The sequence below is a fragment of the Bos indicus x Bos taurus genome, chromosome 28, assembly GCF_003369695.1.
Source record: "Bos indicus x Bos taurus breed Angus x Brahman F1 hybrid chromosome 28, Bos_hybrid_MaternalHap_v2.0, whole genome shotgun sequence".
Classification (NCBI taxonomy): Eukaryota; Metazoa; Chordata; class Mammalia; order Artiodactyla; family Bovidae; genus Bos; species Bos indicus x Bos taurus.
Window position 1 is genome coordinate 12,436,765 of NC_040103.1, and position 23,371 is coordinate 12,460,135.

Here is a 23,371-nt window from a genome sequence, read left to right on the forward strand (position 1 = left end):
GAACATCAAATGATTATAGTTAATTAAAGAGAAATACACATCTCTAGGTAATGAATTTAGCACTCTTCTATGTATAGGAAGTTGCAAGAGTCTGAGCTTATTAAAATAATTCCTTTGATATGAACCATAACTATTTCACACTAGTGTTCTGCTTTTCTTCTTCCTGAATCCCCTCAGGTTACACTGTTAAGGGGCAGCTGAAGTGGCCGATGGCCTGATGGCCACAACATCCTTTGTTTTCTAATGTGGCAGGAACAGTCTTCACTCACAAGCTTCAGTCAAGGGTGACACAGCACTCATTGATTAAAAAAAAAAAAAAAACTGCCAAAGTGAGTGCTTTTCTTTCTCTGCAATGCCATTCTCATTTGCCTTCGCCCCTTCCACAGTGTTGTGCTGCCTGGAATACCCAGGTAGAGCCTATTTTAGAGCACTTGATATCCACCAAAAACTCTTGTGCTGCTGTAATGCCCATTAATCAAAACAGCTAAACCTCTTTTCACAATCCTTGTAGAAAATAATAAGCCAAAGGAACCTCTAGCATTCAAACCAGGAGTTGTGTTAATAAGTAAACATTAATTTACTTGGATGACTAAAATAAGGATGGACAAAGGCGAAGGAATGTAGATGGCAAAAGATGACTCAGCACCAAGTTTTTGTCTCAATAATCTCTGTAGAGCTGTGGTTCTACACAGAGCAAGCGAGCAGATATCTGTTTCTTTATCTATAAAATGCAAGTAACAATAGGGCTGTGAAGATGAAATGATTGGATGTATGTCAAGGCCTTGGAATAGCACCTGGAATATGGCAATCATTCAGTAAATATTTGTTGTTGCTGTTGTTGTTAATATTGATTCTATTGTTAAGTGGAATATAAAATGGAAAAGATCCAAGCTTTTGTATATCAATTTTACCTGTTTCTTATTGGTCAACTTAGAGACAGTTATTTGATCCCTGAAGCTCCTCTGCAAATGGGAAACATAACAAGTCTGGTGCACTAGAAACAACTTGTTCTCTTAACCTGTTTCATCTGCTGTTATTTTTGTTTTCCTTCAGTTACAAAGGAATGAATAATTTTACTCATAAGAACTGTTGCATCTTTTCATTAGTCCTCTCTCTCTCTCTCTCTGGATGTGATGGACTGGCTAAAGTGAGAAGAGCTCTGAAGGAAACAAATCAGAATATAAATCTGAATGAACAGCGATATTTAGTGAATGCTGTTTTTTCATGAATACTGAATGCAAACCAGACCTAGCATAATATCTACATTTTGAAACTATATTTATCCTATTCCCGTGAAACAAATTGTTAGGCTCAATTTTGTCAAAGCCCTTGTTATTTGGTCTTCAAATAAAGATATTGTGAAATTAAGTGGGGAAATATTCTAGGTCTTCTCTGAGAGTTTCGGCTCTAATTTCATCCAAATTCTAGAAGTTAATTAGTTAAGCTTATTTGTTTCAAAACTGTGAGCAGGTATAATGCTGTCCAAATTAGAGGGCTACAGATTCATTTATCATCCACTTAGATTGCAAAATATCCATTAAGATGCTTTGCATCTTCCTAGGCATAAGAGAATATACACATTCAAAATAATTAGAAAATAGGGAAATCTGATTTTTGAAAAAATTTTAAGGAAATGGAACAGCTCAAATTATCATATTAAGCCTCCAAAACTACTACCTCGTTGAGCGGTCTTCTCAGAGTCTGTGTTCAAGAAACACCTGATAAGCTGATAGAAAGAAACTGATACTTTAAAGATACTATCAAAATAGCCTACCATTCTCTATATACATCCTAAATCAAGGTCATGTTTTGTTGACCTATTAAAAGAGCCTGACACCTGGTCTTCCATAATTATTATTCTGTCTCTTTCTTTGTTTTCCAAATTATTTAGCTCACTGCATAATTACGACGACAGTCTCTGGAATCACCAATCATATTTTGATTATGAAACCTTTTAAGCCATGTTTGCTAGCATTCAAAAGAGCCTGTCATTTATACTAAGAGATTTGAAGCTTATTCCTTCATGAATGTCATATACAATTAAATTGCAATAGAGTGAATGTGAAGCCAGGGTGAAAGCCAGTTCCCTTGCTGGTTTTCAAAATGAATACTTGCTCAATCTAATACTAGAGAAACTTAGATAAACCTCAGGGTGTTCAATCTTATTTATTGTTCTCTGGTTCATTTAGCACAGAAGGTCTTTTTATTAGTAGATACCTTAGTGATTGAATGATGTTTGTTTCTTTTGGTTATTAATCATGCAACTTAATTTTTATTATTGAGAGATATGTATTTACGTACTTTAAATGATGTGAATCTCAATATGTAGGCATGTTGGGACCCCTAATTGTAAATTAGGCAAGTGTGTTCTGGATATTTATTAGTTTTAATGATAAAACCCATGTAACAAAGACTTACTGAGAAACTACTGTGTGCAAGACACTTAGTAAGTTACTATAAGACTGGCCCATGCCTCAGTGGAACTCAAAGAGTACTTGCCTTTTGGCCCATTAGATTCAAAGAAGAATCTATGGTGAAATATGAATTCCAGGCTCACTGGTATGTCCCGTACAGCAGAAAAATGTCTGTTTTCAGAGGAAAAACAGAAAGCAGTATTAAAGAGGCCTCCATATTCCTTGATTATACTTTCTTTATTTTAGACTCTTATGGATTGCATTTTTGGCAGCAAGATTGGTTTTCCTTGTTTGAAGACTTACCCATCACTTCCTCTAGTAGGAATGAGTGTGTTACTATACTACTGAATTTTCTCATGAAGTTCCCATTGTAGAGATACTGTTTCCTAAAGAGATGCCAGAATCTAAATAGCAGAGCCGTTAGTGGGAAAGATAGCCTGGACTCAAGTGACCTCTGCTCACTGACTCACTAGTCTCAGTCTCCCCATGCATAAAGTGAATGGGTCTCATTAAAGATTAGCTTCTACCATTGCTTTCCTTAGGACACATTTCTCTGACTGGGGCTCCCAAAAGAAGAGCAATCTAAGAGGCCTCCCTTGGGTCAGGTGCCCTCCTTTTGCCGAAGTAGGAGAGGGTCCTTTGATGGATAGTTTCAGCACTGGGAGCCATAGCAGAGGGAGATGCCCTAAAAGGGGAGGGATGCTGAGCTGGCAAAGTGGCTGATGTTCTTTAAAATAGTGCTTCTCAAACTATGAAGGACCAATGGCTTTTTTTCTTTTCTTTTTCCCCAGTCCTTTGCAAATTGATACTTTTTTTAAAAGACATGTAAGATACAAACCTATCTCTAAATTATTAATCAAGCTTTCCTCCATCTCTCGGATTATCCTGTTGCACAGTCTCAGAAGAGCTTATCTCATCCTTGCTGAGGAAATCCCTCCACACATGCCCCTAGAATCCCTCTACTTCTCACCTTGCAGCCTCTTCTCATCCTCTGGTCATCTGACTTAACCTTCACCTCTCAGGAAACTGCAAGGTCCTCCTTTTAAAAATCCAATAATATCTTGTCAGGTTTCATCCTCAAATTCTCCTCTGGTGCTTACTGTTCCTTCCGGATGGATGCTCTACCCTCAAGGACATCCCTCACAAGAACAGATTTCCCTCCTTCTCCTCTCATGAAACTTGGTGCCTTTTTCTTTCTCTCGGCCAACTTTCTAAGAGAGATGCTTTTCTAAGATTCAGGGCCCAATTCTTAGGCTCTGTGCTCTTTAAAATTATAAATATCAGTGTCCAAAATGGGGTTATGAGATTTTCTTTCAGATTTGATTATATCCCAAGATATTTGCAAACAGTATATCTGATAAGGGACTGAAATCCAAAATATGTTTTAAAAACTCATACCACTAAATGTCAAAAAAAAAAAAGTAATCTGATTAGGAAATGGACAGAAGACCTGATGAGACATTTTTACAAATGTATATTTTACAAATATACAGGTAGCCACCTAAAGATGCTCAGCATGACTAGTTATCAGGTAAATATGCAAATCAAAACTACAGTGAGGCACTTCCCTGTTGGTCCAGTGGTTAAGAATCTACCTTGCAATGCAGAGGCCATCAGTTCAATCCCTGATCTGAGAAGATCCCCCATGCCGTGGGGCAACAAAGTCTGTGTGTCACAAATACTGAGCCCATGCTCTGGAGCCTGCAAGCTGCATCTACCAAGTCCATGCGCCACAACTATTGAAGCCTATGCACTCTAGAGCCTGTGTTCCACAGCAAGAGAAGCCACTGCAATGAGAAGTCTGTGTGTGTACTGTACTAGAGAGTAGCCCCCACTCACCACAGCTAGAGAGAGCCCACACACAGCATCAAAGACCCAGTGCAGTCAAAAGTAAGTAAATAGTCCACATTAAAAAAAAAAAAAAACACCTATAATACGACCTAATGCCTGTCAGAATAACTGTTATCAAAAAGACAGGAAATAACAAGTGTTGGCAAGAATGAGTAGAAAAAGGAACCCTAGTACCCTGTTGCTTGGAATATAAATTGCAACCACTATGGAAAACAGTATGGAGGTTCCTCAAAAAATTAAAAATAGAACTACCGTATGATCCAGCAATTGCACTTCTGGATATTTAGCCAGAGAAAACAAAAACACTAATTTTAAAAGATATATGTTCCCCTATTATTTGCAGTCTCCAAGATATAGATGCAATTGAACTGTGTCTTGATAAAAGAGTGGATAAAGAAGATGCAATATTCTGGAATGTTAACCATAAAAAGGAATGAAATCTTGTCATTTGTAACAACTTGTGTAGACCTAGAGGGTATTATGGAGAAGGAAATGGGAACCCACTCCAGTGTTCTTGCCTGGAGAATCCCAGGGACGGGGGAGCCTGGTGGGCTGTCATCTCTGGGATCACACAGAGTCGGACACGACTGAAGCGACTTAGCAGCAGCAGCAGAGGGTATTATGCTAAGGGAAATAAGCCAGAGGGAATAAAATAAATACCGTATGATTTCACTTATATGTGGAGTATAAAAATCAAGTAAATGGACAAAATAAAATAGACTCATAGATACAGAAGACAAATTGATGGCTACAAGAGGGGAGAGAGATGGGAAAACAGATGAAATAAGTGAAGGAGATTAAGAGTTTAAAAATTCCAATTGTAAAATAATAAGTCACATTGATACAATGCACAGCATAGGGAATACAACCAATAATATTGTAACAACTTTGTACCCTGACAGCTGGTTCATTTCAGTTCACTTCAGTCGCTCAGTCCTGTCAGACTTTTTGCGACCCCATGAACGGCAGCATGCCAGGCCTCCCTGTCCATCACCAACTCCCGGAGTTTATCAAACTCATGTCCATTGAGTCGGTGATGCCATCCAACAATCTCATCCTCTGTCCCCTTCTCCTCCCACCTTCAATCTTTCCCAGCATCACGGGAAAAACTAACTCTTTTCCAATGAGTTAGTTCTTTGCATCACGTAGCCAAAGTATTGGAGTTTCAGCTTCAGCATCAGTCCTCCCAATGAATATTCAGGACTGATTTCCTTTAGGATGAACTGGTTGGATCTCCTTGCAGTACAAGGGACTCTCAAGAGTCCAAAACCACAGTTCAAAAGCATAGATTCTAGATACCATGGTACCAATTCTAGATACCATGACAGATGGTATCTAGGTTTAATGGCAGTGATCATTTCATAATGTGTACAAATAGCGAATCACTGTTGTACACCTGAAACTAATGGGATATTGTATGTCAATTATAGTTCAGTTTATAAAGATTTGGTTCTATCTCTGTGTTAGAATTTAGCTAGTCATAAGATAATAGTATGTATATACTCCCAATAGTGTCTGGAAGAAGATAGTGGACTAGAACTTCTAAGTAGACAGTGTGACTGATTTACTGAAAAGTAAGATACCATCGCTAACACATAGAATAAGGGATAAGCAACTTCTTTTGTTTCCTTCTTACTTGATGCCTTTCTTTGTGTCTGGAGCTTTGGCAGGTATGAGAGGTGAAACTGTAGAAAGCCTTTCATCCAAAGTTCAATATGTAGGTTTCCTTTGTCAATAACAGGTTCCTTAACTCTCTGACCACCTGTGTCATGATATATGAAATCACTTTCTACGAAATGTTGTAGTTTTCTTATATTTCTTCAAATCATTGTGTGTAATAGTTGACTTTCCCTTCTCCAGGATCCTGGCTTTGTGTGAGCTCCATTTTCTTATTCTCTTCTAGCACCTGTGTGCTAATTAGAGGCGGAATAAATGACATTGAGAACTTCCACTAAGGTACTATAAGGTAAGATCCTTTCATGAGTTGAAATCTTTGCTTTAAAAGGGGGGCTTATGGGCTTGATTTATGAGAAGAGATTAAGGAGGAATAGGAATTCTGTTTGATGCTTTTTAATACAATTTATAATCATTACAGTGTACATCTTAATGTAAATATACATGCATGCTCAGTTCTATGTATCTTAATAAAGATGCTTTTTTTTTTTTTTTACTTATTTGCTCATCAGATTCAAAATTACAATGAAGGCATTTGTTGAAATATGAGATAAGTTGATTTTATTTCAAAAGCTTGTTTGTGTCTTAACTGTAGTAACATAAGGGTTTTAAAAATGCCATTAGATTTCTTATTGCATGAGACAAATATTGAACTTCAACAAGGTTGTTAGGTCTTGTGATACTCAAATCTAAATGGAGAATTAGCTGGTTCTAGCATTCATATCTGGTCAAGATGCTGGGCGTATTTCTATACCTTATTTAGTCTTCACAAATAGTGCCATCAGGGTTAAGTATTATGATCCCCATTTTACAATGAGGAAACTGATGCTTTGAGATGTTAAGAACTTTAGTGTCAAAGGCAAGGTTTGATCTTGGACATGTCAGATGCCCTTCCCTGTACTCTGCTACCTTAATGCTGGTCCTCACATTATGATGCCAGGAGCCTATACTATTGCTGTGGGATTGTTAATACACTAATCCTTTGAATGTTCTTCAGTAACACAGACATTCCACTAAATTATTCCATTTATAAAACAAAGTGAACCAAGGCTATTCCATATATAGAAAAGGGAAAAATCTGGTTTGGGGGACTCAGGATGAATTGAAATTGCTTGTGAAAGCAGATAAAGGAAATACTAATTCCAAGTTTCTTCTTTGGCTTTTTGTTCTTTTAAAATAAAGGTTTAGGAGTAATGGTGCAAGTATGGCTACCAAAACTAAGCTTTTAAACTATAATCCTGATATTATATACTTTACATTCATTAGGCTCAGAAAAAAATACGGATTAAAGATAAATTATATAATAAAATTCCTTTCCAAAGAAAGTCATGCAAGATATTGAATAAGGTACTGAGCTGAGTCGGAGGAAGGAGGTGCTGGTTAATGGAAAAGTCCCTGGGCTGGAAAATAGGAAATGGGAAATGCAGGTGACAGCAGCTCTTGAAGGCTTAAAACAGCTATTTCACCTCTCTGGACCTTTGTTCTTTATTTGTAAGTGGAGAGTGTACTGGTACTCTCTTAATATAAAATAATAACTTGCCTTTTGGCTGTCCATTGCTAATGCAGGGAAGTGCAATGTCTACTAAAGTCAGCTTTTTCCTTTATGGCCATGGAACTAAAGAGTTATCAGCTATTTTCCTGTTCCTGTCTTTATTTTAAATGCATCCTGAAACTCTTAATTTCTTTTTATTCTGTTACCACCCTGATTATCATTCAGTCTTGCTGGGACAACTGTGTAAGCTTCCTGATGGTCTCCTGGCTTCTATTCTTCCCACACAAAATCCGTTTACTGTGCAAGACTAGTGTCCAGGGGAACCCGGATTAGGGCTTGTTATTCTGTGTTCTCGTGCTTGTGCATGCTCAGTCATGTGGGACTCTTTGCAACTATAAGGACTGAGGTCCACCAGGCTCCTCTGCCCATGGGATTTCCCACACAAGAATACTGAAGTGGGTTGCTATTTCCTTCTCCATGAGATCTTCTTGACCCAGGGATTCAACCCTAGGCTGCTACCTCGTCTCCTGAATTGCAGGCGGATTCTTTACCGCCGAGCCACCATAAGAATCCAACTACCTAGTCTCTGTAAATGAGCACTGTTCCAGCTACCCAAATTTAATTCCTTTTAAAAACTAGAAGTTTTATTTTTAAGGCACATTAAAATATCCCCATATGGGAAAAATACTTATTTGTGTAGCTTGAGGGATTTAGGAAAGTCATGAAGAAATCTCACATGTGTTTATGGTTTATTTTATGGTCTAAGCTCCTTGAGGGCAGGGATTCCCTAGTCTCTTCCTCACTGTGTGAACTACAGTATCTCTAAAGATGCCTGTTTCATGCAAGAAACTTAGTAAATATTTATTGAATGAATTAATATAAAGTCAGAAAATGCCTTAGGTAAAATATCTCAAAACAAACAAAAAAATAAGCAGTGCTTATAGATGTCCCCGAAAGGCTTATTGCTGTAGATGGTGGGTGGGATGGGGAGAGGAAAGTAGAGGAAAACATGAAAAAACAAATTCTGGGAAAGGGGACAGATAGCAATGAACACAGAAAATAGCAGTAAATCATTTGGAGGGACCGTTTGTGGTATTTTCACTAGTGACATTGCCTTTTTAAAAAATAATTTTATTTATTTATTTACTTTGGCCATGCTGGGTCTTCACTGCTGTGTGGGCTTTTCTCTAGTTTGGGTGAGTAGGGACTCCTCTCTAGTTGCGGTGCATGGGCTTCTCGTTGCGGTGGCTTCTCTTGGAACACAGGCTTTAGGGAGTTGCAGCCCTTGGGCTTCCTAGTTGTGGCCCCCATGCTGAGCACAGGCTCAGTAATTGTGGCACATGGGCTTAGTTGCTCCATGGCATGTGGGATCTTCCCAGATCAGGGATCAAACCTGTATTTCCTGCATTGACAGGTGGATTCTTTACCACTGAGCCCCCAGGGAAGCCCACTGGTGGCATTTCTTATCAGTTGTAATGGGTGAAAGAGCCCAGTGCTTTGGGTCTTGCATAGATTTATTAGTTAAGCCTGGCACATGGATGATTAGAAATCTTTGTTGAATGAAGACCCAACAGAATGAAATAATAAATTATCAAACTGCTGAAAGTTTGCCTTTTTTTTTATGGCCATGATAATATTCCTTTGATGCCAAGATTTAGTCCCTGTTAGTGACTGAAATTCCAAATACAGTGAGTATGAAAAATGTTCCATGGGATGACCCAGAGGGATGGTATGGGGAGGGAGGTGGGAGGGGGGTTCAGGATTGGGAACACGTGTACACCCGTGGCGGATTCATGTTGATATATGGCAAAACCAATACAGTATTGTAAAGTAATTAGCCTCTAATTAAAATAAATAAATTTAAATTTTAAAAAGAAATAAAATAATTTTTTGTAATAACTTATAAAGGAAAATAGTCTAATATATATATGTAAAATGTAAATAACTGAATCATGTTGTACACCTGAAAAAAAAAAAAAGAAAAATGTTCCACGAAACTGAATTCAGTTACTGTGCTAAGCTTCTCCCTTAGAGAGCTTCAGTTATCCCATCTTCCAGTCAGTTGTCACAGGGACAATCCAGGATGGCGCACTATGCAAATGTGTTAAAATGCTGATGGGAAAACCGAAGCTCGAAAAATGTCTTATCTGTCAATTAAATGATGTAGCCTTGTGGTTAGATTACAGCAATTTGGGGGCTTTTTGTTTTCTGCTGATTGAGATTTGACAGCTGTTTATAAAATATTTACATTCTGATTTCAGTCACATTGACAGTACTTTTGGATCTTTGGAAGATGATAATTGTATGTTAGGAAAGTGTTTTAAAAAGTTTGAAGCTGATCTGTTGAGGGGGGAAAATCTTTGAAAAATTTTACAAAGGAAGGAAATCCACTTTATAAAATGATAAACTTTTAATAAAAGTCAGAAATGATAGACATTTGGGACCCAGAGACACTGTATGTGATGGAAAGGAGTATCCTTCTCCACTCTGCCTGTTTTGGGTCCCTTTGCTTTTGTCTAGCTGAGTATACATGCTTCTCACCTTTTTTCACTTAATTATGCTGATGTGATATTTGTATGATAGGTACATGGGTAAATTAGTTAGGATTTGAGGACATCCGTATGGACTTTTTTGAAAAAAATTCAATACATATACTTGGTATTAAGTGAAGAGAAATTAATGAAACAGAAACAGACTCAAGGACATAGAGAACATACTTATGGGTGCCAAGGTCAATGGGGGAGGGATAGAATGGGAATTTGGGGTTAACGGATGCAAACTATTATATAAAGAATAGATAAACAATAAGGTCTTACTGTATACCACAGGGAACTATATTCAAAATCCTGTGATAAACCATAGTAGAAAAGAATATGAAAAAGAATGTATATATATGTATAACTGAATCACTTTGCTGTACAGCAGAAATTAACATCTTATAAATCAACTATATTTCGAAAAAATAAATTTTAAAGAGAAGAATAAAAAATACAAAGTTTGGAAATAAGAATAAGTATTGAATTTCCAAATGGAATATTGTCAAACATTTTAATGAAAACCATAAATTCACAAGTAACTTTTCATTATAAGATACTATGTTAGACATGATGACTTGTATTTATAATTTTAAATCAGTTGTCTCTCCAAAGTCTCCATAGTTGCTATCTGTGGGGTGCTTTGTAAGAAAAATGAGATGATAAAAAGTCTAAAACTGATTTTCATAGCCATTCAGAAGGTTCCTTGGATTGAAATTACACCTAAAGAATATGACAGCTATTACATTCTTTCACTGAAAACTGTAATGTTGAAATTTCTTAGGACAAGGCAAATGATTCTGGAATCCAACCTAACATTTCATATCAAATATTTTAAATTTTTATACAAATCAAATATTCTTTTATAGCCTCACCCTGCCCATTGCTTAGGACCCCACTAGAAGGGTATATCAGGTATAAATGAACAGAAGTAGCCTCAACCCTGTCTAAGGGACCAGGAGCTAAAGTATAATTGGAGGCCCTGGATCCACCCCCCCTCCCCCTCCACACACACACAACCCCTGACTCTTTTCTGCTCCTACAGTGCCTTACATGAACATTCAGCCTGGAAGCCCTACCCACCTGCTCCCACTGTGTCACAGTGGTTCCTTGACCACCTGCTCGGTCCTGGATGCAGGGGAGGATGTATCTGGTGAAGACCCACTGTGTACCCTAGAAGTGAGTAGACTTGGGCCTTTGGACAAAGGATTCTGGGGACCTGAGTATATGAAGCCTGTTCAGAAAGGAAGCCAGTTCGCCTTGGCCATGTCCCTTACAAAGGGTGATGTCGAGAGAAAAGCCAGAATGGCTCCTCTGACTCAGTGCTTCTCAAGCACAAATGTGTGTGCAGTCTCCTGTTCAAATACAGATTTTGGTTCATAAGGGCTAAGGTGAACTTACCCTTCTGCATTTCGGCCACATACCCAGCTGCTGCTGTTACTGACTGCACTCTGAGAAGCAAGACTGTAATGCACAAGCCCAGGGGTCCCTGCTTGGATCTCAGGGTGGGTACTGAACACAAGTACCAGCTTTAGGTGAAGACAAAGATGTGGGCCTGCTGTGGAGAGTTGTCCTCATCGGAGACCCCCAGCCTGGATCCACTCCTGGTACACCTCCCTATTCTGTACCAGGTCCCTTGGCAACCTGTCCCTCCATTCACAGCCCCTGGTCCCTGCAAGCCAACAGCTCACTCTTTGGCTAGACACTCAGTTTGATGTTTGGGTGGCAGAAGCTACCCTAACTGTGCTTAGGGCATCTCAGAGGAGCAGCAGGTACTGGGAGTCCCCATTATCCTTGCAGCCTTGAGACTTGAGGCTCATTATCAGACTCTTGAGGACTGGGGCCCCCTACTCAGGCCCTGCTAGCCACACAGGGGTCTCAGGGCTCCAGTGTGGATCTTATACACCAGGGTACTACTGCCCAACACATGGAATGTTCCAGTTAGGTTTAAAACGGCACTTTAAGTGAAGGTAGAAAATCTAATAGTTCTCTAGCAAGATTTTAATATATTACATGGAAATCGATGAAAAAGCAATTTCATTTTCAGAAATGACCCAAAAAGAAAACAATCCCCTTTTCTTAAAACAAACAAACAAAAATACTTAAATTCTCAGTGGAACATTTGAACTAAAAGAAATAGAAAATCCAAATCAAGAGCAAAATAAAGCAGAAAATTACAGATAATATTTTTAAATAAAAAGAGCATTTGTGTGTTATGCTATATGCAAAAGAAATAAAATGCAAAAAAAATCAAAGTAAATTGATCAGATGATCAAAAATATATCACAAAGTAGTATTTAAGACACAGAACATAAACAGAAAGAGTATCAGAATATGGACCTAAAAATATCTTAAATATTTTTAGATTTATTTTTAAAAAATGAATCTTATGGGATAATTATAAAAAATGTAACAAAAAGTAGTTATAGAAAACTAGGAGTGACCAGGTAAAGTTATAGAGATGATTTGTAAAAATCCAAATTTGAAGTTAGTAGTTTATACTTTTTAAAGAAAGAGTGTTTTAGACACCATTCCATAACATGGATAGTTTAAATTACATTTGGAGAGAAATGAGGAAACTCATAGGCTTACAGTGAAAATTGTAGAAAGTAATGTGAAAATGAGAGGCTCAATCTTCACATCAAACAACATGCAGCATGCATGCAAGTATAAGAAGAGATCAATTCAAAGCACATATAAGAATGCTTTGGGGAAAGAAAAACAGATCTCGTAATGTGATCAAAGGCAAAAGCTGTGGACATGCTATATTTACATTCCAGCATATCCTAGGGGAGAAAAAAGAAAATTCAATTTACTCAGTTTCTTATTATTCTAAGATTGCAAACTCTGTCCAGTTTTCCTTTCAGCAGAATACTTATTCAATTCCTGCTGCATGTTCCTGAGATGAAATTTTAGATCATCTGTACTAATACTTTAATACACAGCTTCTCTCATGAAGAGTTTGCAGTGCAGTTTTGATGACAAGCTACATGCATTTTTTTAGTGTGTGTTATGGTGATGGACAGGGAGGCCTGGTGTTCTGTGATTCATGGGGTCACAAAGAGTCAGACACGACTGAGCGACTGAATTGAACTGAACTGAACATGTAAGGCCAGATTTAAGTAATGAGACCAAGTAGTTTAAACACCAGATTATGACTCCATAGTTGGCATGGGCTATATCTTTAGCTTGTTGACATTCTTGATTCTTTTTTACCGTGTATCACTTTTTTACAGTGATACAACGTTTATGATGTGGAATGATGACATTCCAAGGTGGAAGAAAATGTACCATTTTTATATGGCTTCAAGGGCATAGAGACCCTTCTACAAGAAGAGGGTGATATGAGACAAAAAAGGAAACTGTCAGCAAGAGGAAAGAATAGATTCAAAAAACAGCAGGAGGACTTTCCTGGCAGTCCAGTGGTTAAGACTTCACCTTCAAATGCAAGGGGTGTGGGCTCAGTTCCTCTTCAGGGAACTCAGATCCCACATGCTTCATGGGCAAAAAAACAAAACATAAAATAGAAGCAGTATTGTAACAAATTCAATAAAGACTTTAAAAATGGTCCACATCAAAAAAATTTAAAAAGACAGCATGAAGTCTGGACCTTCCTCCTTCCCTATATCAGTTTTATGTTGACTGTCTCTTGGGTCTTCATACTTTTTCATGAAGATTTGAAATTCTTTGGAAGATTTGTCTTTCATATGTAAATGGAAAATGGGTTCAAGTTGCAAAGGGAAAAGAAACAGCACCCCTGCCTAAGTTTTCCTTTGATTTTTATGGCTTCCTCCTTCTCTGTCTCTCACCTTCTTTAACCATGTTCTATCTTTCAATTTCCTTGTGTCTAGCACTCCTCAAAGAGCTGCAGTTTGGCCTCTGATTCCACCACTTCACTGGCACTGCAGTTGCCAAAATGAGCAGAGATCCTCTGGCTGATAAACCCCAAGAACTTTTGAGCCTTAACTCTCTTGACTTCTCTGCCAATTTTATTCCCCACTGACCTTTTTGAAATTCTCTCTTTCCTTGCTTTCCAAGGAATTTCAGTCTGATTAAATCTCCTGGTACCCCTTTCCCCTCCTTGTCTTCTCTCTTTCTCCCTCCCTCCTTTCCTTCCTTCCTTTCTTTCTTTCTTTTTTTGTTTTTCCTTCTGTCTGTTGTTTAAGTACAAACCCCCTTCCCTGCCTCCACCAAAATTCTATTCGGAGTTCTTTTCTTTCTAATTCACTTAATTTCCATGATTAAGATATGGTCTTCAGCCCAGTGACTCAGATCTCTTCTGCCTCGAGCCTACACATCTTTTCCCTAGTCCGCATCTGTGCATCCAACTGGACCACTCTGTGGGCTTTCACCCTCGACCCCAGTCAGGATGGCGGAACCTAACTCCTCTGCTTGTCTTGCCCCATTCCACTTCTCCGCGCCTCTGTCCAAGCCTTCTGTGCATTATGCAGGATCTACCCAGACACTAAATGCATCCCTCTCCCTTTCTGAAATGAAAATCTCATTATAATTCAAATTGAGCCACTTCCTAGCTGTCTGACCTTCAGCATTACTTAACTTCTGTGTCTCTCAGTTTTCTTATTTGTATAATGGAAAAAATAATAGCATCTGCCTCACAGGAGTGTTGTGAAAATAATAAATGGCACATTGTAAGTTCTCAGTAAATAATAACTATTTGATTGTTTGATGTGAGCAGACTCCTCACTGACTTAAAGGGAGAAAACCCCTAGATTTCTTAGCATGTGATGTGTTTTGTTGCTTAATTTTTAAGCTTTATTTCTTATCAATTCCTCCCCTCTTCTGAGCTCACTTGTGTCTCCTCCCTTTACTGGATCATGACTTATACATGATAATTTCCACTGACCTTCAGAGTGTGTGGGGAAGACCTCTTCTTGGCCTCTTCTCCCCAAGTCTAAATTAGTTTTTCCTCCATGAGAGGAAAAACACTCTTCTCCTAGAGAGCCAGGATCTTAGAGGTTGTTCATTCTGTGTGGCCGTTATGTGTGCATCTTTAAACTACCAGCTTCTTTGTGGTAGAGGATGCGCCATTTATGTGGAAGTGGTTTTGAGAGACCCTCTAACCCTAGGGTGTGGACCACAAAAGAATAAACAGTAGGATGCATCAATTGTACACCTAGAATTGGCCCTGAATAGAGCCAGCCCTCTCCCCTCTAACATTTAAGCCTGAGATAGCAGAAAAGGGGCAAATATGAAGAGGAGAAAGCAAAAGGCAACCTCGTGCTATCAAGGTAGAGCAAAAACCAAGGTGTGAGGAGGAACATGGAAGCCAGTTAGTAGACTCTTCACAATAGATGAGACCTTTCGTGAGCCATGGTGGAGGGGCCAACACGGGGGTGGCTGGCAAAAGAGGAGAGTTCATACTAACCTGATGATAAGTTTGTATAAAATCTTCCGGGGCAAAATTTCAGTGTCAAGCATGAGGAAAGGATAATACTGATACATAAATTTGTGATATATAGAATATTGAGCTATAGAATTGGCGTATATACACAGTTTTCTTTTTATTGGAATAGTTTCCTTTACAATATTGTGTTTCTGCTGTACAGCAAAGTGAATCAACCATATGCATACATACATCTCCTCTTTTTGATTAAGTCACCACAGAGCATTGAGTAGAGTTCTGTGTTACAGGGTAGGCTTTCCTTAGTTTTCTATTTTATACATAGTATCAATATACACAGCCTTAATGAGTCATAGTATCTTTTGGTTTAAGGTGTGTGTGTGTGTGTGTGTGTGTGTGTGTGTGTGTGTGTGTGTGTGTGTGGTGCCCTATGTGAAAGCATGCTGTATATGCATTTTAATGTACTTTGATAATAAGAGTAGCACAATGTTTAGTATATAAATATTAGGAGTCAGAGAAACATAAGTCTGATATGAAATGGGGTTAAAAACAGAGTTGGAGGTGAGGAAGTGGAGGTAGATAGTATAGCAGACTTTGTAGGCAAGCTTGGCTGTAAGAGGAAGCATTGTGTGGTAGTGATTGTCATCCAGAAAGAGGAGGGCAGGACCTGAAACCAAATGAGGACTTTCTAAATATGAGAGATTTTATAGCCCACTTATAAAATGATGCAAATAATTGAGGAAGGAAGGAAGGATAAACTGACAGTGGATGGGAAAGGTGGGGACACTCCAGGAGTAAAGACCTTGTGTGAATGAGAACAGTGAACTGGGCTGGCCCTGGGTAGATGCATGAGCACAGATGCCAGTGAGTATACAGATGATGATGGTCAGAAAAGGAAGCAATCCTCAAATCATTATTACTTTTCTGTGTGCCCTTGAGTTCAGATAAATTCCAGATTTAAGCCTGTCCTTTAGGTTGAGAAGGATGGCTCTGAAGAAAGTAAGCCATGTGCGCAGTGACCAACTTTAGGGGCTTTATTTTCAGACAGATTTTTGTGTTCTGGATCTGAAACTTTCTATCAGCTCTGGGACCCCCATAGGGTTAGCTGATGATGGGTAAGAGCACAGGCTCCAGACTGGACTCCGATGCTGGGACCCAGGCTCCATCACCAATTGGCTACGTCAACTTGGATCAGAAACTTGCCCTTTCTACCCAAGTGGTTCTTGTGCAACATGGTGATTAAAGATGACCCTACTCATAGGCAGGATAAGGAACAATTGAGACACTGTAAATTGTGTAGAATATATATATTTTTGCCTACACAATGTTGGTTATTGTTTCACTCTCTACACTTTCCTTTCCATCTGTAATATGGGATTGTTGTGAGAATAGAAAAGATGTGCCATACAAGGTCTCAGCGTTACAGCAAGCGAGTATAAGAGAAAAAAGAAATGTGTGTGAAGATCAAGATACCAGAGATGTGTTGTTCACTCAGTCCATCTGATTCCTTGCAACCCCGTAGACTGCATCACGCCAGGCTTCCCTATCCTTCACCACCTCCCAGAGCTTGCTAAAACTCATGTCGATCAAGTCAGTAATGCCATCCAACCATTTAGCCCTCTGTTGTCCCCTTCTCCTCCTATCTTCAGTCTTTCCCAGCATCAGGGCCTTTTCTTGGGAATCAGCTCTTTGCATCAGGTGGCCAAAGTATTGGAGCTTCAGCATCAGTCCTTCCAATAAGTAATCAGGGTTGATTTGCATTAGGATTGACTGATTTGATCTCCTTGCAGTCCAAGGGACTCTCAAGAGTCTTCTCCAACACTCCACTTCAAAAGCATCAATTCTTTAGTGCTCAGCTTTCTTTATAGTCCAAGTCTTACATCCATACATGTCCACTGGAAAAACCATAGCTTTGACTAGACAGATCTTTGTCGGCAAAGTAATGTCTCTGCTTTCTAATCTACTTTCTAGGTTTGTCATAGCTTTTCTTCCAAGGAACAAACATCTTTTAATTTCATGGCTTCAGTCACTATCTGCAGTGATTTTGGAGCCCAAAATGATAAAGTCTGTCACTGTTTCCATTATTTCCCCATTTATTTGCCCTGAAGTGATGGGACTGGATGCCATGGTCTTCATTTTTTGAATGCTGACTTTTAAACCAGCTTTTTCACTCTCCTCTTTCACCTTCATCAAGAGGCTCCTTAGTTCCACTTCACTTTCTACCATAAGATTGGTGTCATCCGCATATCTACTGCTGCTGCTGCTAAGTCACTTCAGTCGTGTCTGACTCTGTGTGACCCCATAGACAGCAGCCCACCAGGCTCCCCCATCCCTGGTATTCTCCAGGCAAGAACACTGGAGTGGGTTGCCGTTTCCTTCTCCAGTGCATGAAGGTGAAAAGTGAAAGTGAAATCGCTCAATTGTGTCAGACTCTTCGTGACCCCACCGACTGCAGCCTACTAGGCTCCTCTGTCCATGGGATTTTCCAAGCAAGAGTACTGGAGTGGGGTGCCATTGCCTTCTCCACTGCATATCTGAGGTTATTGATATTTCTCCTGGCAATCTTGATTCTAGCTTGTGCTTCATCCAGTCTGGCATTTCACATGATGTATTCTGAATATCAGTTAAGTAAACCAGGTGACAATATACAGCCTTGACAGATTTCTTTCCCAATTTGGAACCAGTCCATTGTTCCATGTCCAGTTCAGTTGCATCTTGACCTGCATACAGGTTTTCCAGGAGGCAGGTAAGGTGATCTGCCGGGAGCCAGCATGGGAGTTCCCACCCATGACAAAGGTCATGTGGAGAGGCCTGACATGCAAAGGCAAGTCAGGACTCAAGGGACCCCCTGGAACTGCTTGAGCATCTACTCCAAAACCAGAATCTGTCTGTTTTACTATTTTACGACTTTCACCAACTCCTCTGACATTAACGCGGGGCTATCCCCAATCACCTTTCTCTGAAGGAAATCAACTTAGAGCTCTAGTTAATTAGCCTCCTGGGCATAATAGGAATGTTTCAATCCAGACCCCTCAGATGGGTCTCTGACTTGCCTGACAGGTTTACCCGGACTCCTACAGCTATGCATACGATTGTTTACAGCCTCCCAACCGCGAGAGGTACGGGAAGCTTAAGATATTCAAATAGTATGGGGAGTTAGAAATTGTTAGAATAGAACTAGTAGATTTCATTGTTGAGCCAATGCTTGCTCCCAAGTTTCCACATCCCCTGTATTGTGTCCTTGGGAGTATATTAATTAATATAGTTGGTATATAGAAAAAATAAGTAGTGGCCTTGGTGCTAACAACTTTAGACCCTTAAGGTAATAAATTCTTCCCTTGTTGTAAGCCCACTGCACCTTTGCCCTATAGGAATGCAACTTTAACACTTTCAAAGGATGGCGCCAAACTTTAAAATAATTACTCTTAGAAAAAACAAGTTTTCTGGTTAACTAACCTTTATCAGAACAAAGAATCATAAAATGTTAATAGGCCTTCTGGCCAGAAGATGATGTAAATCACGTAAAGCATTTATTTGTATACGATAAGTTTGCAGAAAAGAAAGCCTGGTCTCGATAAGGATCAAAGACTGCTGACTTTGCATGATTTTACACCCCCCTATTATCGTCTATGCACAGCTTAAGGTATATAAGCTCCCTTTGAAAATAAAGCTACGGGCCTTGCTCATCAGGCTTGGTCTCCCCGTGTCGTTCTTGCTTCCTTTTCTCTCCTTTTCTTCTCTGTTCTTCCTTCAGGATGACTGATTTGGAGCGTGGGGGCTCTCTGAGACCACTTACTTGCCTGGGCTTCTAAGACCCACTCGAGAAGGTGCCTAAGGTGGGGCATCTTCAGTGATTCGAGAGGGCGCCTGCGGCCTCTGTGGTCAGAGCAAGTTCGGTGTCACGAACTTTATTAGTTTCCCACGTAAACCAGTCAGGTCAAGCCTCTGTCTCTTTCTCCTTTTATCTATCCTTTCAATCACCAAAGCCATCCTCCTGAGGATATCCTTGGATCCAACCAGGGCTGGACCCCAGGAGTGAGTACCCTGGCTGGACCCCAGGAGTGAGTACCAGAGAGTACCCCTGGTACTCTCATGTCTTTAAGAATTTTCCACAGTTTGTTGTGATCCACACAACCAAAGGCTTTAGTGTAGTCAATGAAAAAAAAGTAGATGTTTTCCTGGAATTCTCTTGCTTTTTCTATGATCTTGTGGATGTTGGCAATTTGATCTCTGGTTCCTCTCCTTTCTCTAAATCCAGGTTGTACATCTGGAAGTTCTCGGCTCATGTACTGTTGAAGCCTGACTTGGAGAATTTTGAGCATTACTTTGCTAGCATGTGATATGAGTGCAATTGTGCAGTAGTTTAAACATTCTTTGGCATTGCTTTTCTTTGGGATTGGAATGAAAACTGACCTTGTCCAGTCCTGTGCCCACTGCTGAGTTTTCCAAATTTGCTGGCATATTGAGTGCAGAACTTTCACAGCATCTTCTTTTAGGATTTGAAATAATTCAAATGGAATTCCATCACCTCCATTAGTTTTGTTCATAGTGATGCTTCCTAAGGCCCACTTGACTTCGCACTGTAGGATTTCTGGCTCTAAGTGAGTGATCATACCATTGTGGGTAATCTGGGTCATGAAGATCTTTTTTTGTATAGTTCTGTGTATTATTGCCACCTCTTCTTATTATCTTATGCTTCTTTTAGGTCCATACCACTTCTGTCCTTTATTGAGCCCATCTTTGCATGAAATGTTCCCTTGGTATCTCTAATTTTCTTGAAGAGATGTCCAGTCTTTCCCATTCTGTTGTTTTCCTCTATTTCTTTTCATTATTCCCTTAGAAACGTTTTCTCATATCTCCTTGCTATTCTTTGGAACTCTACATTCAGATGGGTATATCTTTCTTCTTCTCATTTGCCTTTTGCTTCTCTTCTTTTCTCAGCTATTTGTAAGGCCTCCTTGAACAACCATTTTACCTTTTTGCAGTTCTTTTTCTTGGGGAAGGTTTTGATCACTACCTCATGTACAATGTTATGAACCTCCGTCCATAGTTCTTCAGGCACTCTGTCTATCAGATCTAATCCCTTGAATCTATTTGTCACTTCCACTGTATAATCATAAGGGATTTGATTTAGGTCACACCTTAATGGCCTTGTGTTTTTCTGTACTTTCTTCAATTTAAGTCAGGATTTTGCAATAAGGAGTTCACCATCTGAGCCACAGTCAGCCGCTGGTCTCGTTTTTGCTGACTGCATAGAACTTCTGTATCTTCACCTGCAAAGAATATGATCAGTCTGGTTTCAGTATTGATCATTTGGTTATGTCCATGTGTAGAGTTTTCTTTTGTGTTGTTGGAAGAGGGTGTTTGCTATGACCAGTAGGTTCTCTTGGCAAAACTTTGTTATTCTTTGCCCTGCCTCATTTGTACTCCAAGGCCAAATTTTCCTGTTATTCCATGTATCTCTTGATGTCCTACTTTTGCATTCTAGTCCCCTGTGATGAAAAGGACATAATTTTTTGATGTTATTTCTAAAAGGTCTTATAGGTCTTCATGGATCCATTCAGCTTCAGGTTCTTCAGCATTACTAGTTGCAGCATAGACTTGGATTACTGATATTGAACGATTTGCCTTGGAAAGGAACGGAGGTCATTATGTTGTTTTTGAGATTTCACCCAAGGACTGGGAAATGCAACACACTCCAGTACTCTTGCCTAGAGAATTCCATGGACAGAGGAGCCGGGCAAGCTACAGTCCAAAGTATCACAAAGAGTCAGACACGACTGTGTGACTAGCTTTCACTTTTACAGCATTTCTGATTCTTGTTGATTATGAGGGCCACTCCTTTTCTTCTAAGGGATCTTTCTTGCCCACAGTAGTAGATCATGTAGTGGTCATGTGAATTAAATTCACCCATTCCAGTCCCTTTTAGTTCACTGATTCCTAAAATGTTGATGTTCCCTCTTGCCTTCTCCTGTTTGACCACTTCCAATTTACCTTGATTCATGGACCTAATGTTCCAGGTTCCTATGCACTATTGTCCTTTATAGCATTGGACTTTACTTCCACCACCAGACACATCCACAACTGAAAATTTTCAGAGACAGGGAATTTTCAAATGAAGATTGGGAGAGAGAAATAGACTCGTGATTTGAAGGCAGTTTTTAGGACTCACTTTGTAACAGAATGGAACCCAATTAAAGGCTGATTACTGGCCAGGGCCAGCCTTTCCATTGAGGCTGATAAGTTTAATAAAAAGTGATTCATTTTCACTTCACTAAAGTTGAGGGGAGATTGTGTGTGTGCATGGGCACATTATAAAACAAATATCTGCAGAGGCTCAGTTACTGTAATGAGTTTTTATATTGGGAAGTGACATTAATTACCACATTATATCAGAGTATCTGAACAAGTACACTAAAACAGTTAAAAATAAGTAAGCTAAATTTAATTAAATTACTGTGTTTTGTAGCATCATGCATGCAATTTAAAAATAATATATTAAAATATATATCCATTAGGTTTTGATTTCCAAATGAAACACAAGAATCATGAGGGCAAACCTAGCATAATGCTGGTACACTATAGCTGCTGGAAATGATGGGTGAACAAATGAATGAATAAATACCATATTTACAACTTGTGTGACTTATGTTGGAGATCTTCCTCCTCTGAAAAAAAAGTAGCTAACACATTCTATTTATTTTCTTACAAACAAATGTAATACAAAATAGTGCTTCATGATGGAAATACAGATAGGGACTTTCATATGAGTTGGTATATCTAATCAAAGAATAAAGGCAGGGCATTATAAAATGCATGTAAGGTAAGTAGATAGAATTGTGTTCCAGACAAGAAAATATTATGGTACTGAATATCATTAAGTATCATCTGAAGCCATGTTTAATGTGCTTCAAGATGAGAATACTCTTATGAGAAACCAAAGAAGGGAAGAGTTTCAGCTGGAAGCCAAGGAGCATAGCACAAGATACAGGGAGGGACATTCAGAGAAGCTTCAGCAGTAGGTTTGGCTAAGACAGAGGCAAGAGGCTCTATCCATCCTTCTTTCTCTGTCCCTCAGCTGGTCCCCAGAAATGGAACATCAGAGACTCGAGTTGCTAACTCTAGTACTTTCTGAGAGGAATAGAGATACTAGTACTCAAACTGTGATCCATTGTTCATCAGCATCACCTGGGAACTTGTATATGCAGCATCTCAGATCCCCTGTCTATCATCCCCACTGAATCAGAATTGGTAGATAACAAATTCTGCAAGTAATTCACATTAAATCACTAATTAGATTTCAGAAAGTACTGGCATAGACATTTGCTGCTGCTAAGTCACTTCAGTCGTGTCCGACTCTGTGCGACCCCATATATGGTAGCCCATCAGGCTCTGCTGTCCCTGGGATTCTCCAGGCAAGAACACTCTAGTGGGTTGCCATTTCCTTCTCCAATGCATGAAAGTGAAAAGTGAAAGTGAAGTCACTGAGTCATGTCCTACTTTTCACAACCCCATGGATTGCAGCCTACCAGGCTCCTCCATCCATGGGATTTTCCAGGCAAGAGTACTGGAGTGGGTTGCCATTGCCTTCTCCGTATAGACATTTGAAATGTGATTTAATGCTATATGATCTGAATTCAAATCCCCGTTCTACCATGGGCAAGCTAATTTTCTGATCTTGTTTTATCATCTGTACTCTGTAGTTAGAAGCACCCCATAAATACTATTATGTACAGTTAATTAGATTGTTACATACAAAGTCTTTATGTAGTGCCAGCCCTTTAGTAAGCTTTCAATACATTTTAGATATTTTTCTTTATTTCCTTCTGCTTTCTCAGTCTTATCCTCAGCATAAACTTGCAGATATATGAGATCATCTTTCTGCTTTCCCTTCCACCACTAAAAGTTTTTTCTACTTGCATTACTACAGACAAGGCACTTACCTTCATTGAGCCTCGTTTTTCTCCTCAGTAGTATGGGACAGCCACGTCATCCTATATCAGACTTGTGAAAATGAAATGAAGTGATTCATAAGACAGCATTT

At 39.3% G+C, this 23,371-nt stretch overlaps 1 protein-coding gene across 4 annotated transcripts in view; it reads left to right on the forward strand.

Annotated features, from left to right (window-relative positions):
- CHRM3 (cholinergic receptor muscarinic 3) overlaps positions 1-23,371 on the forward strand; it is a 566,459-nt gene that overhangs the window by 253,831 nt on the left and 289,257 nt on the right. For 2 of the 4 annotated variants that reach the window (XM_027530596.1, XM_027530597.1), the window contains exon 3: positions 6,126-6,231. The exons of 1 other annotated variant lie outside the window; for it this stretch is intronic. The gene's annotated coding sequence lies outside the window, so the exon portion shown is untranslated. The remainder of the gene's footprint in view (positions 1-6,125; positions 6,232-23,371) is intronic. One more of the 4 variants, XM_027530598.1, reaches the window with a different exon arrangement.